This window comes from Amblyomma maculatum, chromosome 6, assembly GCF_055883805.1.
Source record: "Amblyomma maculatum isolate TAMU_Amacu chromosome 6, ASM5588380v1, whole genome shotgun sequence".
Taxonomy (NCBI): domain Eukaryota; kingdom Metazoa; phylum Arthropoda; class Arachnida; order Ixodida; family Ixodidae; genus Amblyomma; species Amblyomma maculatum.
In genome coordinates this window covers 184,325,100-184,341,367 of record NC_139349.1, presented here as the reverse complement: position 1 = coordinate 184,341,367, position 16,268 = coordinate 184,325,100, and the positions used below count along the sequence as shown (strand labels likewise).

The 16,268-nt window shown below is 47.3% G+C and overlaps 1 pseudogene; it reads right to left on the bottom strand.

Moving 5' to 3' along the window:
* Nucleotides 1-272: 272 nt before the first annotated feature.
* Nucleotides 273-4,184, bottom strand: LOC146187548 (uncharacterized; annotated as a pseudogene).
* Between the last annotated feature and the right edge of the window lie 12,084 nt (nucleotides 4,185-16,268).

Here is a 16,268-nt window from a genome sequence, read left to right as displayed (position 1 = left end):
AATCCAGTTGTTTAGGCAGCTCGATAAAACATTTTATTGCTGTGTTTTTGTAATGGTTTATTACAGGACTCGGTATAATATCGTAGCAGTCGACAGCTCTGCTTGCTATGATTTAGTGCAGAGTTCAACGTAATCCTTGCACAGCACTAGGCTTCTGCTGTGAACTTCATTGACAAGCCCGGGAAGGTAATGCCCAAAATAAAATTCGGACAGCCGTGTGAGGTGGCTGACTAAAAAATCCACATCCAACAGCACCTCTACCAAAACAGTGTTTAGCGCTGACCATACAAAAAAATAACAATGGGTCTCTGCAGGCAAAACATAGTGAACTGTGCCTGGTGGTAGTATCCATTTTTTCCAGTTTTACTAAGGTAGCACTTTCCTTCCTTATTTTTCTTCACATCATACCTGTTGCTTTCCACAAACTCCAAGCAATCGTTTGTGTAAGAGCACTTAATCTCCAAAATGCTGGTTTCACCAACTAATCCATCTGGGCTTGCTGACAAGAAAGGGTGAGTTTCACTCACAACAGTGCCGCACTTTTTCACTTGAACTTTGCACAGCTTCTCGAATGTTTGTCGAGCAACAGGCTCGTACCGTTGCCCATGACTTGTTGCTTTGTTTCCCCTAAAGTAGGAAAAAAGACATGATGTTATAAATTTATCTGGCAATGTCTCCTTCTTTCGTGGAACTTTGGAGATATTTGATGCAGTCAACCTAAGCGTGCGACTGTCCTGCCATAAAAGGCCGGTCTGATGCGTCGTCAGTTCTGTAAGCTGCAGCCTTGCTGGCTCTTTCAGGCGGACCCACTTGTTATAGAAGTCTTCGCAAACGCTGCAGGAAAGATCATCACCCTCATGAGATGTGTGTGCAGGTGCAGCAGTGTCAACTGCAGGCACTGCAGTATCGACTACAGGCATGTTTCCTGGCATTGCTGCATCGACAGTCAGTTGCAACAAGCTCCCCTTTATGTCGAGAAGAGGCGCTATGTCGGAACTTCTCATTGCTTGCACATAGTCTTCGTGAGTATTGTAGCAAGGCAAATCAACATTCTCTGTTTTCACTGAGGTTTCTGAATCTTCTTCTTCATTTTGAAGTTCATATCAGACACCTTGGCTGGCACGACATTTCTTTTGGTTCCACGATTCCAAATTGTGCTTCGGTCAGTGCAAGCTTGTCCAGTAAGTCCTTCTCTGTTGGCGAATTCCATTTTTCACAACAGTGCACCTGGGATCCCAAAACAGAATAAAGTATTTTTTGTTTAAGCGTCGGTAATTGATAACCGAGGCTATTTCTATAAGGGGCAGTGTCCAAGCAATTGGCGTCATCTTGGCAAAAGCATATATAGGCACACGAAACATTACTGGAATACAGAAAGAAAGCCATTCACACCAAACAGGTAATTTTCCCTCTGCCATTGCAAGAAAATGCTTCTGTGGACCCAGCAGTACGAAAAGTTTATTTCACAAGTCTAGCTTATCGAAAGAAATATCAAGGAAACCATTGAACACCAAAGTACAGTCTTCCAGGAGTAAACGGGCTGTGCAGCTTGCTTTTCAGCCTGGTTGTGCATGATTGCACAACCGTAGCATTGAATCATTCCATAATAAAGAGAACCCTTCAGTTTTTTGTTACCTCTTCTACCATTTTGGTTGTATTCAAGTCTCAAATAAATGGCCGAGAAGCAAACCACAAAGCCTGGTTATCTTTTGGCACATACAGGACATACGTATAGATGTACATGCTGTCCGTACTCAGTCTACATGCAATGGAAAATGATTCTTGCAGTCAAAAAACTTGCATTCAGACTTACACAAGGAAACAATCTTAAATGCAGATATATTTTAGTAACTATTTTCTTTAGTACAAAGCGTGTTTGACATTTTCCTATATACACATATTTTCTAGACAACTTTTTGTCTGTTTTCAGTTAACCCCATTAGCTGAAGAACGCCATAATGTCATGGAAAGCCTAGTCGGGATGCGGCCGCAAAAGGTTTAATTCACAGAGGTGGAATGAGCAGTAGGGTGCATGCTCTTAATTATGCAGAGAAAATTTCATACATCAAACAAGCACGTCCCAGTAGAACAGCCTTGACGGGAGTTCTTTTCAATGAAGGAAAGTATGGTGCTGCAAGCATGCACAATATACAAGCATCAAATTTGTATTGCTGTTGCAGTCTTAATGACCCGAGCAGATTCTCCTTTGATTGTCATAACGCATTTCCCACACAAAGATTTTGCTGTACAAATCACTGCGGTCTACTATCAATAGGTCTGGATGATCTGCTATGCCAAAAGTTCCCCTGTAACAGCCTGTGTGCTTACCTACGTGGCTGCAGACTTTTGTCAGTCTAACCTTGCATGTGCAGGACGCGGAAATTATGCTACATGTCATTGTCAGGCACACCCACACTTCATATGGCCGGGTATCATCGGCTTGTGAGGGTGCCACAGCTCCTTTAACGTAACGTACATCTTCATCCACTTTATGTATCAGGAGCTGCCCCACTTTGCCGCTGATCACATAGTTGTAAGAGTCCAAGCTTTTCAATGCCTGGACATCTTCCAGGTCGCATGCCTTTGTTTTTAGCAAATAGTATGTTATGTGGTGCTCTGCCACTGGTGGCCACAACTTCATATCGTCCAACCATTCCTTGTCACAGATCGTGGCAGGGTGCGGCAAAACTCGGGTACCTGTGTAAGAAACAAAAGCTTAAAAGCAGGCTTGTCCTGACCAATGGTCGGTTATCAAGAAAAACACTTCGCGTAAGCTCAACCGCTTCATTGTCGAGAATTAGCTTCAAAAACCATGGCAGATTTTGAACGAACAGAGGAGGCGTATCCCTCCTTTTCCTAACCATTATTTTGTTTAACCTTGTCAGTTTTGCTTTTGGTTTAATTTTTTTCGCCGTTCCGCGCCCGTCCAGTTGGTCTCCGGGAGTGATCGGCGCTCCTTGTTCACATCTCGGCGTCGAAGTCGCGCGCTCCAGCTGCACGGAAACGGCGCGTTTCCACTGAAGTTGACGAATCGGAGAGCTCATTTTTGGATGCGAACAGCAGGAGTGATGACTCGGAAGACGAATTCAGCTCTTCAGACTTTAGCACCGACAGCCAAACTACGTCAAACCAAACCGGAACGTCAACAGCCATGCCCCGATATATTTAGTTTTCTCCCTCGAAAAATTCCGCTTTTGCTGCATGCTCATCACTCCTTGTTCTGAAGATGGCAACTGTTATCTTCAGGGTGTCAACGTTTTTCAGGCGGTATTACTTCCCGCCGGTAGCGCAAATAGTCGTGTTTTGCGCTAGAAGTGTTTTCTTTCGTAACTATGGGGGGGGGGGGGGGGGGGGCAGATATTGTACACAGAAAGCTAGAATTTGCTGCAATGTTGCTTTGGTCCCGGCTGCAAAAAACGTAGAGTTTGAAAATCTTTGTTTTCTTTGTACCAGAAAACTTTGATACTTTTGTGCGTTGCTTCTTTAACTACAATTTTTTTTCTAAATTTCTTTTCATCACTTACTCAATAGATATGTTCATTGTCACTAATACTATCGTGAAGAGGAATTCCTCCTCTACACTTTGATACTAGACGCTCCTGTACCAAGCAAATTTTCTAAAAAAAGAAAGACGCCACCCAAAAACCACCCATTAACCCGCCGACATGAAAGTGCTAAATTGGGCATGCGTTCGAATTGTGGTCAACTCGTGGCTCTGCTAACCATTGCGACAAATTAGCTGCAGTGCGTCGTTTTAGTTATTAATAAATGTATTGTTATCAGCATGCATAGCGCGCAGGTGCAAAAGTGCAAGTTGCTTGCTTCCCGCGCAGCAGGGCGACGGACGGCTAAATACACGTTCACGTATGCACACATACAGCAAGCAAATGCGCTGCAACGAGTTATCACTGCTAAATCATTTGCCTAAAATGATCGACGTGTCTGTATTTCATAATGGAGCTGTACAGCGCCCCGGGTCCTCGCACGCTCAAACAGTCAATATCCCGCACACGTGCTCCACCGCAGCGGCGTGCATACATAACACGCTGTTCTCGCTAAATGCTGTTGACATAGTGCTTTTTTGCGACCTCAAAAGGTATTTCAGCACTTGCGAAGGGCAACCACTTTGGCGAAGTTTACTTACCAAGCTTCAAAGAAGGCGCGTGCACCGAGCAAACAGCCATCACAGCAGTGTCACCGACGTCGATCGTCTGCTAGCCCGCAGTCCCCAAGGAAATGCTCGCAGCGCGGCGCGGCAGTCGCGAAAAAAAATGGCGGTGACCGGCAAATGCGGAAAAATCTGGTCTATAGGCGCAAGACAAAATTATGCACAGCACAATGAAAAAGAAAATTAATGAGGGAAGAAATTAAAGAAAGGTTTAAGAAGCTGTCACAAGTCTTGTAGCGTCTTCATCAAGCTCTGAAATGAACGCTTCGGGAGGAGGCCGCACAGCATCGCAGCTGGGGATGCTTTCTGTTTTGTCTTGCACGTAGACGCGTAGGCGAGGGGGAACAACGAACCGCTCAACCAGTGCGCAATTCCCGCCGCGGTGTTGTGTTTGCATGGGCTGCGCGTGGGAACGAAGGACCAACGACCCTCTCAACATTCCATTCCTCCTTTACCCAGCCCTCTTCCGCTTGCACTGGCCAGCTGTGACTTCGGACCGTGCCGATGAGCGGCCGCTAGCGCGCACCGCTCGAGTCGAGTTCTAATAAATAGTTTTGTTTTGTGTGTTTGCAAACGCATTGTTTCTTCAAGCCAACCACGTACATAACATTTTCTAATAAAAATAGAAAGCCTCCCCATCTACCATCCACATTCTTGCATAAATCCATGCAGTTGGTGCATCGACAAATGCGCGCGTCATCTTTCCCCTCCCGTTCGCCACCTATGATCGAACAAAGGATGGTCGTTCGACCTTTTATATTTTTTTCAAAATATTATATATTGTTGCGTGATGACTGATTATTAATGTCGAAAAGACGGAGTTCCGAGCTTCTCTTCTATTATGGCCAACTTTGGTTATAGATTATACAAATTATGTTCAAGTTAGCTAGCTGAATATTATCTCACTAAATATATACATGTTTTTATTTGTATTCAGTTGATGTTCGCTTTTCGGGTATGAATAGATGTTTTTATAAAAATTCTCAACATCGGCCCAGGAAACGAAAATTTCCTAATTTGCAGGCCTTTATTTCAGAAAAGGTTCATGGTAGAGCAGCAATAATTCCACAATATGTTCTCAGCATAATTATCCGCAAACAGCTAAAACTCATATTTTTATGACATTTGAATACAAAGATACGATCGCGCTAATTTACAGAAAACAGCGAATATTGAACATTTTTAAGAAAAAAAAACAGTTTTAACATTGTTAAAACTTTTTCCACCCATTCTACACTACCTCAGCATTCAAAACCATTAAAAAAAAACACCTTGCATAATTTTGTTGCGCAAGTAATTATGGCCACTTCGATAAAGCCTTTTGTCCACTTATAGCGCACCGCGCAGTTCTGAAGATTCTACGGAATTTGTGAATTGTTCAAGGTTTTTAAATTTTGGCATATAATTTTGTAACAGGGAGAGATATATTTACAAAAGAGGATTAAAGATATATGCATTGAGGAACCAGCTTCCCCTTGGTGATGGAGTTTCCACCAATGTGAATGAGCAGCCGAGCACGCCAATGGACGTGTCTTCAGCGCTACCATCTGGACGGGGGGCACAGCGCGGTGCTCAGAAGCGTCCTTCAGAAGAGATTGCACCGGGATCATCTTCTGCAAACAACAGTTCACAAGGCAAGCGTTCCTGTACAACGACTGATCACCCGGTATTTTGAACACCCGGACCACCATCCTATAAAGTGACCATTAAGGCTCTGACAACCAAGTGCTTTATTGAGATACCGAACAGAGTTTTTCAGGCGAATCTGGACGCATGTCTTGGAACCAAGGGTTTCCGTGGTTTCACGGCCAGGAAGAAGTCAAATACCATTGCTGTGTGGCTCCCGAGTTTGGCTGCTGTTGAGTGTCTTCAAACACTTAAGTGTATTTCAGTAACAAGCGAAATCTCGGTTCCAGTCCAGGTTTATCTTGTTGATGGTTCCTATCTACAACGCTGCATTGTCTACAACGTAGACGTTGACGAGGACCAGGCTACACTTCAGCGTGAGGTCTACTGCCCTACTCCTCATGTGATTCAAGCTCGTCGCATGGGAAAGGGGCACTCTTGCATCGTCACCTTGCAAGGCCCCATGACTCCTCCAACTCGCCTGTACTATTATGGCTGCATTCTACGCCCTCGACCATATAAACCAAGTGTCGTCTACTGTTATACCTGTTTCCGACCTGGACATATGCATAGGTCCTGTCCTTTTACAACACCAGATGACGCTATGCCAGAAGAAACAGTATCTTACCGATGCGGACTTTGCAAAGCTAATGACCATGATATCACCTCTCCAACTTGCCCAATAAAGCAGACAGCAACTCAAAAGGTCCGTCGTGGGATACAAAGGCAATGGTCTCAACATGTTACTTCACCACCGATTCAGACATTCAACAGATTTGAGGCTATCCAGTTGGACGACGATGAATGGCCACTGCTATCTGAGACAGAGCCACCGGCAATCTGTACACCACATGCTTACAGCGCTAATGTGAGTGCACAACGTCATCACAAACAGAGTACAAACGTGCAGGACATGCCGGAACCTCCGCAGGATGATGTGACAGCAGTTGACGACCAAATTAAAAAGCAAAGGATCAAGCAGGGTTTCGGAAACGGTACTCTACTATCGATCATATCCATACCATCAATCAGGTGATAGAAAAATGCTCGGAATATAACCAGCCCTTATACATAGCATTCATTGATTACGAAAAAGCATTTGACTCAGTTGAAACCTCGGCGGTGATGCAGGCATTGCGAAATCAGGGGGTAGACGAGCCGTACGTGAAAGTGCTGGAAGATATATATAGTGGCTGCACAGCAACCATAGTTCTACATAAAGAAAGCAACAAAATTCCCATAAAGAAAGGTGTTAGGCAAGGAGACACAATCTCCCCAGTACTATTCACAGCTTGTTTAGAGGAAGTATTCAGAGACTTGGAATGGGAGCAGTTAGGGATAAGGGTAGATGGAGAATACCTCAGTAATCTGCGATTTGCTGATGACATTGCCTTGCTAAGCAACTCGGGAGATGAACTGCAAATAATGATTGATGACCTAGACAGGAAAAGTAGAAAGGTAGGCTTGAAAATCAATATGCAGAAGACTAAGGTAATGTTCAACAGCCTCGGGAAGGAACAGGAGTTTACATTAGGTAGCGAAATACTGGAAGTAGTAGGCGAATATATCTACTTAGGACAGGTAGTAACCGCAGATCCGGATCATGAAAATGAAATAACAAGAAGAATAAGATTGGGATGGAGCGCATTTGGCAAGCACTCGCAGATTATGACTAGCAGCTTACCGGTATCGCTCAAGAGGAAAGTATACAACAGTTGCATCTTGCCTGTACTCACCTATGGGGCTGAAACGTGGAGGCTAACCAAGAGAGTTCTACTTAAGTTGAGGACAACCCAGAGGGCTATGGAACGAAAAATGGTAGGGGTAACATTAAGAGATAGAAAGCGTGCAGAGTGGGTCAGAGAAATAACTCAAGTTAACGACATTCTAGTGGAAATTAAGAAGAAGAAATGGACATGGGCAGGACATGTAGTGCGAAGAGAGGATAACCGATGGTCGCTGAGGGTAACAAACTGGATTCCAAGGGAAGGAAAGCGTAGCAGGGGGCGGCAGAAAGTTAGGTGGGCGGATGAGATTAAGAAGTTCGCAGGGGTCAAGTGGATGCAGCTAGCACAGAACCGGGTTAAGTGGAGAGATATGGGAGAGGCCTTCGCCCTGCAGTGGGTATAATCAGGCTGATGATGATGATGATGACGATGAAAAGGCTTTTAGCGGAGGTCCATAAGCTCCGCAAACATCGTGAACTGCTTGCTCGTCGTAGGCGAGCAACGGAATTTCAGACCGCGAATATCAAAGCTGCCTCGCCAACGATTATGTCCCATACTCCCATGCCGTTCACTGATTCCAAAAGTCTTCTGCTGCCCTGCCTGATAACTCTTCGAAATCGTTACTGAGGTTTATGGTCACTCAGTTATCTAACCTGACATCTGTACTTTTGCGACATCTGGACTCATAATGAAGATGGCGACTACAAGATATCGCGGTGTGCTTCAGTGGAACTGTAGAGGGCTCTCCACAAAGGTTGGAGAGCTCAAATCCCGTCTTCGCATGAACAAGGTATGGAACATGCTGCTGCAGGAGACCAACGCGTTGCCACCCATTCCTGGTTTCAGTGGATACGTGTCTCCTTCCATGGGCGAACGACGTGTGCACACGGATACTCCTCCGGGAAAGGTGGCTGTGTATGTTGACACACGGTTTCCTCAGGTATGTCTTGCTCTTGAAAATTGGTGTACTTCATATTAGGAGGTTGTTGCATTGGCATTCAAATTTGGTAAGGCAACTGTTGTAGTTGTGTCAGTCTATGTAAGACCTGGTGGTGGCTCTCCCTCCCGCATAAACCTGGGATGGTTACTGAATGTTAGGCAACAATACCCGGGATGTCCAGTTTTAGTTGGTGGTGACTTCAATGCGCCTCACGCGGACTGGGGATACCCCACCTTAAGTCCTCGCGGCAGGCGAGTGCGAGATGCCTTTAACGATGCGCTGTTTATTCTCCTGAACCATCCTGATACACCAACAAGGACTGTGCTTGATACTAGGAGTGGAACATACGCTCCAGATCTTACGTGGTGGTCAGGTACCGGCACCCCCTCGTGGCACTTAGAGCCGGACGCCTGGGGCAGTGACCATCATCCTATTGTCATCGGTCTCTATTCATCACAGGTCCGACGATTACGCCGCAAGTGTATAGTTGTCCATTGGGACAATTTCCGCGCCATTCTTCAAAATCACTCTGTGGAGTCGGCACCATCGCTTCTAGACCGCATAAAAAGCGCACTAAATGAGGCTACAACCATTACCTGGGTGGAGGTTCAAGGAGAATCAAGATCATGTACCAACTAACCCGTCAAAAAGTCCTGCTGATTAGCCATCAGTCCACTGATGTTGGCCAATATTCGAATTATGCTGGACAATAATGTGAGCTCTGCTACAATGGCCCGCTAATGTCAGATATACACTGGCATACTTTACATATCAACGGTATTGGCATTGCCCTTTCATAAGGATGGCTATACCGAACAGCGTTAGCCATTACTCCACTGACGTTGGCCAATATATGGCATATGCTTGACAATACTGTCAGTTCTGTTACCCTGTCCGGCCAGATGCATTGGCATACACTTTAGTCAATAATTTCTTGTCTATTTCTTCTACTGGTCAATATTAGATGCAAATTAGCATGTGGGTGGAAATATTCTGTGGGAAACCGCATTAGCGTGCTTTTGCGGTTGGCAGGCTCCTTTAATATTTGGAGTCGTTAACTGTGCTGTTATAATGGATGTTTTCAAGTTAGTTTTGCAATTTTAAATGCTTCGGAAATCTCGTGTCTAAATAGTTATAGTTCCACGGGGCTGGTTTCCGTCGTGTTTGCTTTAATCCCACCTAGTTGTTGATGTTGCTTGGGATTACACCATGTTTAGTTATTCTGAAGGGTCATTGACCACTTGTCAAAATAGATGGTTGACGTTTCGGAACCCCTACGGGTTCCTTGTTCACAATGAAGAACCTGGCGATAGAAGAGGCGCTTAAATAGCTTTAAAAAGGCGATGTAATGATTTTGCGTAAGCTGGGGGAAGGTTTCCCTTTGTTCTGTTGATAGTGTTTGCCGTTGACTGGATAATCAGATTCCAGGTGCAGTCGTGCTGACAGGTTTCTTTCGGTAGCGACGATTTCCACGTCATCCCAAGCAATTTTGTGGCCTTCCTTATGCGCATGCTCTGCCACAGCGTTTGACGCGGTCCGGCTCTTGGCGACATCATTGCAGTGCTCTTTTAGTCGCCTGAGCAGATTTCCAGTCTCGCCGATGTAGGCAGAGCTGCAATCGTCACACGGTATCTTATATATGATACCCGGGAACTCTGAACGGGGCAAAGCGTTTTTTATATTTTTTACCTGACTAGACGGCGTTCCGTCAAACTTTGGATTACATTACACCATGTTCTTTTACACTAGATCTTCATTGACTTAAGCTGTCACTGTAATCAATCCACATGTATACTGTGATGAATTTGGATGAGACCGACAATCGGTCAACGGCGTCCAATATCAATAAGTTCACCACCGTGTGCTGGTCCGTCAGGGTGGCGGCGGCGATAAATAGCTCCACGCCGACCGGGAGGTTATGAATGATCAAAACGACATGTCATATATTGTGCATAGGCAATGGTTGCTAGTTTTTGTATTCTATTCGGCAATGGCTTAGGTTCTTCCATGGCTGCTCCCGTGGCGATTCCTGCTGCTCTGCGTGAAGGGAATTCCAAAAGTTTTAGCAAATTTCTTTGCCCCGGAGTGTATTAGTTTTATCAACAGTGGCATCAAACAGACGATTACTGCAGGACACGCATGCAGTGCGATGCAATTAATGAGCGATAAGGGTCGGCCTATTAAGGCTCGTACGTGACTCAGATCGACTATGGCGAGCGCGCTTCCATCAAAATACACTTTAAAAATGCACTAGGCCGTTTAAGCTATACGAATACAAAGCATCGCAGCACATACTTTCGCCTAAACGATTTAACAATGGTGATCTAAATTAAAGCTGGGTTATTCAGCGGTAAATTAAACGTCGTTCCGCACATGCATGGACGTTCCCACAAATGGCAAATCGTATCGACGCTTCGTTGTCGCTCTAAGAAGTATTAGAAAAAAAATTGAGAGAAAAAACTGAACGTACAATCTCAGTATGAATAATATTAAGGTTATGCTGAAAACAATTACCTGGATTACAGTTTCACTTTTCTTCATCGCAATCGTTCGCGCATTTGTTTTTTCTCAAGCGTCCGCTCTTGTTGACGACACACCGCGTACTTCTGTTCCAGTCCACTGATGGCACTCACTCGCGCCGAAATACGGACGCTCTGTTCGCTGCTTGCTAGGTTCATTGAAAACACTACAAACAAAGCAAGGCAAACATGGAGGCACGGCGCCAGCAACAGTGGCGCCGACTTGCCCTAGTGGATTCGCTCTGCAGGTGGGGTTGTCGGGTTACATGCTGCGCGATGCAATCCAAGACGCAGGCCCTGACGCTCAACGTGTGGTTCAAGGTGCACACGGCCGCCGCCCAGTTTACGACGCAATGCGTCAGCCGCTATACTTTAAGGCTCTGTTTCTTTCATATGCCTATTTGACATACGTAGAGCTGGCGTAACTTACGTCTTAAACTTTGCAATTGTAGACCATTCCATACGTGTATAATCAAAAGTACGACTGCAATGACCATGGCGCATTAATCACTGATCGAATATCGCACACATACGGTACTGGTAAATGCTCTATGATTATCTTTAAACACTCATTCAGCAAACGAGTTCGATAGCTATTTGCTAAACAAGCCGCGAATATTCACATCACTGCAGTGGCGAAAATGATCGCAGAGCCAGCTAGAGTCGCCCGTGGCATGGCGGCGGGCAGGCTTCCACATTTCACAAGAAGCTTATTTATTCTCTAACTACCTCTGTGGTGGAACAGTTACAGGCGTGCGCGGGGAAGGTAGTTTTTTTTTTTACAAATATTGTGCATGGAGGGAAGATACCCACATGTAAACTGACTTGTTAGCATTAGAACGAAAAAAAAATGTGAAAGAAAAGACTGGAAACACAAATAAAATACGAAAAAGTACAATGGGTATATAAACAACTGGATTACGACAGGTTTCGTGCTGACAGGTTTCTTTCGGTAGCGACGATTTCCACGTCATCCCAAGCAATTTTGTGGCCTTCCTTATGCGCATGCTCTGCCACAGCGTTTGACGCTGTCCGGCTCTTGGCGACATCATTGCAGTGCTCTTTTAGTCGCCTGAGCAGATTTCCAGTCTCGCCGATGTAGGCAGAGCTGCAATCGTCACACGGTATCTTATATATGATACCCGGGAACTCTGAACGGGGCAAAGCGTTTTTTATATTTTTTACCTGACTAGACGGCGTTCCGTCAAACTTTGGATTACATTACACCATGTTCTTTTACACTAGATCTTCATTGACTTAAGCTGTCACTGTAATCAATCCACATGTATACTGTGATGAATTTGGATGAGACCGACAATCGGTCAACGGCGTCCAATATCAATAAGTTCACCACCGTGTGCTGGTCCGTCAGGGTGGCGGCGGCGATAAATAGCTCCACGCCGACCGGGAGGTTATGAATGATCAAAACGACATGTCATATATTGTGCATAGGCAATGGTTGCTAGTTTTTGTATTCTATTCGGCAATGGTTTAGGTTCTTCCATGGCTGCTCCCGTGGCGATTCCTGCTGCTCTGCGTGAAGGGAATTCCAAAAGTTTTAGCAAATTTCTTTGCCCCGGAGTGTATTAGTTTTATCAACAGTGGCATCAAACAGACGATTACTGCAGGACACGCATGCAGTGCGATGCAATTAATGAGCGATAAGGGTCGGCCTATTAAGGCTCGTACGTGACTCAGATCGACTATGGCGAGCGCGCTTCCATCAAAATACACTTTAAAAATGCACTAGGCCGTTTAAGCTATACGAATACAAAGCATCGCAGCACATACTTTCGCCTAAACGATTTAACAATGGTGATCTAAATTAAAGCTGGGTTATTCAGCGGTAAATTAAACGTCGTTCCGCACATGCATGGACGTTCCCACAAATGGCAAATCGTATCGACGCTTCGTTGTCGCTCTAAGAAGTATTAGAAAAAAAATTGAGAGAAAAAACTGAACGTACAATCTCAGTATGAATAATATTAAGGTTATGCTGAAAACAATTACCTGGATTACAGTTTCACTTTTCTTCATCGCAATCGTTCGCGCATTTGTTTTTTCTCAAGCGTCCGCTCTTGTTGACGACACACCGCGTACTTCTGTTCCAGTCCACTGATGGCACTCACTCGCGCCGAAATACGGACGCTCTGTTCGCTGCTTGCTAGGTTCATTGAAAACACTACAAACAAAGCAAGGCAAACATGAAGGCACGGCGCCAGCAACAGTGGCGCCGACTTGCCCTAGTGGATTCGCTCTGCAGGTGGGGTTGTCGGGTTACATGCTGCGCGATGCAATCCAAGACGCAGGCCCTGACGCTCAACGTGTGGTTCAAGGTGCACACGGCCGCCGCCCAGTTTACGACGCAATGCGTCAGCCGCTATACTTTAAGGCTCTGTTTCTTTCATATGCCTATTTGACATACGTAGAGCTGGCGTAACTTACGTCTTAAACTTTGCAATTGTAGACCATTCCATACGTGTATAATCAAAAGTACGACTGCAATGACCATGGCGCATTAATCACTGATCGAATATCGCACACATACGGTACTGGTAAATGCTCTATGATTATCTTTAAACACTCATTCAGCAAACGAGTTCGATAGCTATTTGCTAAACAAGCCGCGAATATTCACATCACTGCAGTGGCAAAAATGATCGCAGAGCCAGCTAGAGTCGCCCGTGGCATGGCGGCGGGCAGGCTTCCACATTTCACAAGAAGCTTATTTATTCTCTAACTACCTCTGTGGTGGAACAGTTACAGGCGTGCGCGGGGAAGGTAGTTTTTTTTTTTACAAATATTGTGCATGGAGGGAAGATACCCACATGTAAACTGACTTGTTAGCATTAGAACGAAAAAAAAATGTGAAAGAAAAGACTGGAAACACAAATAAAATACGAAAAAGTACAATGGGTATATAAACAACTGGATTACGATGACACATCTTTATTTCGCACACGCTCGTTCTCACAGTTTTCCAGCGCCTGCTCTCCGTGCTGACGCACCGCTCAATCCAGTCCTCGCGCACTTCGCGCTCCTGTCGTTCCCCGGATCGCACTCTCTCACCGCATGCGATGCGAGCAAGGTCCGAGGTTGCATGCGCGCGTCGAAATCCACGCAGGTGCGCCAAAGCGGTGGACGGGTCGACGCACCCCTCAGGGTCAAAGGGGCGGACGGCCGCCGCCCAGGGGAAGGAACTGCGCAGTAATAAAAAGACGAAGGCTAACAGACTGGAGACTTCTTTCAAACATTTCTGGGCTCTCATAACAGGTTGCATAGAGAAATGTGGTTTTACCGCATTTTCTTGGCCAATAAAATATACGCAAGAAACTAAACTGAGAAAGAAACAAGCGCCTAATGAATCGGGCCACCAAGCGACTAATCTAGCAGATAGAATGATGCTGACGGTGCGGATATGAGAAAAAAATGTAAGCATCGGGTGCAACTAGTATATAAAGAGGTGGCAAGTCGTGGTACTGAGATGCTTAGCTCAATAATTTTCAACAAACTTGCTTCAAATCCTCATTTCAGGGTGATTTAAATATTCCACTCGATTGAGCCCTATTGTACGAAAACATTTTCGTTGGTATGCTAAACGTGAGCACACTATTCGTAGTAGAACACAGCATTCACAATATACAACAGGTTTGGGTGTTGTAAACAAAACAGCTAGGCGCCTCTCCAGGGCGACGACGCCCTTCGCTGCTGGCGCAGAGCCCTACATAGATGATGAGCAGCAGCAGCAGCAGCAGCAGCAGCAGCAGCAGCAGCAGCAGCAGCAGCAGCAGCAGCAGCAGCAGCAGCAGCAGCAGCAGCAGCAGCAGCAGCAGCAGCAGCAGCAGCAGCAGCAGCAGCAGCAGCAGCAGCAGCAGCAGCAGCAGCAGCAGCAGCAGCAGCAGCAGCAGCAGCAGCAGCAGCAGCAGCAGCAGCAGCAGCAGCAGCAGCAGCAGCAGCAGCAGCAGCAGCAGCAGCAGCAGCAGCAGCAGCAGCAGCAGCAGCAGCAGCAGCAGCAGCAGCAGCAGCAGCAGCAGCAGCAGCAGCAGCAGCAGCAGCAGCAGCAGCAGCAGCAGCAGCAGCAGCAGCAGCAGCAGCAGCAGCAGCAGCAGCAGCAGCAGCAGCAGCAGCAGCAGCAGCAGCAGCAGCAGCAGCAGCAGCAGCAGCAGCAGCAGCAGCAGCAGCAGCAGCAGCAGCAGCAGCAGCAGCAGCAGCAGCAGCAGCAGCAGCAGCAGCAGCAGCAGCAGCAGCAGCAGCAGCAGCAGCAGCAGCAGCAGCAGCAGCAGCAGCAGCAGCAGCAGCAGCAGCAGCAGCAGCAGCAGCAGCAGCAGCAGCAGCAGCAGCAGCAGCAGCAGCAGCAGCAGCAGCAGCAGCAGCAGCAGCAGCAGCAGCAGCAGCAGCAGCAGCAGCAGCAGCAGCAGCAGCAGCAGCAGCAGCAGCAGCAGCAGCAGCAGCAGCAGCAGCAGCAGCAGCAGCAGCAGCAGCAGCAGCAGCAGCAGCAGCAGCAGCAGCAGCAGCAGCAGCAGCAGCAGCAGCAGCAGCAGCAGCAGCAGCAGCAGCAGCAGCAGCAGCAGCAGCAGCAGCAGCAGCAGCAGCAGCAGCAGCAGCAGCAGCAGCAGCAGCAGCAGCAGCAGCAGCAGCAGCAGCAGCAGCAGCAGCAGCAGCAGCAGCAGCAGCAGCAGCAGCAGCAGCAGCAGCAGCAGCAGCAGCAGCAGCAGCAGCAGCAGCAGCAGCAGCAGCAGCAGCAGCAGCAGCAGCAGCAGCAGCAGCAGCAGCAGCAGCAGCAGCAGCAGCAGCAGCAGCAGCAGCAGCAGCAGCAGCAGCAGCAGCAGCAGCAGCAGCAGCAGCAGCAGCAGCAGCAGCAGCAGCAGCAGCAGCAGCAGCAGCAGCAGCAGCAGCAGCAGCAGCAGCAGCAGCAGCAGCAGCAGCAGCAGCAGCAGCAGCAGCAGCAGCAGCAGCAGCAGCAGCAGCAGCAGCAGCAGCAGCAGCAGCAGCAGCAGCAGCAGCAGCAGCAGCAGCAGCAGCAGCAGCAGCAGCAGCAGCAGCAGCAGCAGCAGCAGCAGCAGCAGCAGCAGCAGCAGCAGCAGCAGCAGCAGCAGCAGCAGCAGCAGCAGCAGCAGCAGCAGCAGCAGCAGCAGCAGCAGCAGCAGCAGCAGCAGCAGCAGCAGCAGCAGCAGCAGCAGCAGCAGCAGCAGCAGCAGCAGCAGCAGCAGCAGCAGCAGCAGCAGCAGCAGCAGCAGCAGCAGCAGCAGCAGCAGCAGCAGCAGCAGCAGCAGCAGCAGCAGCAGCAG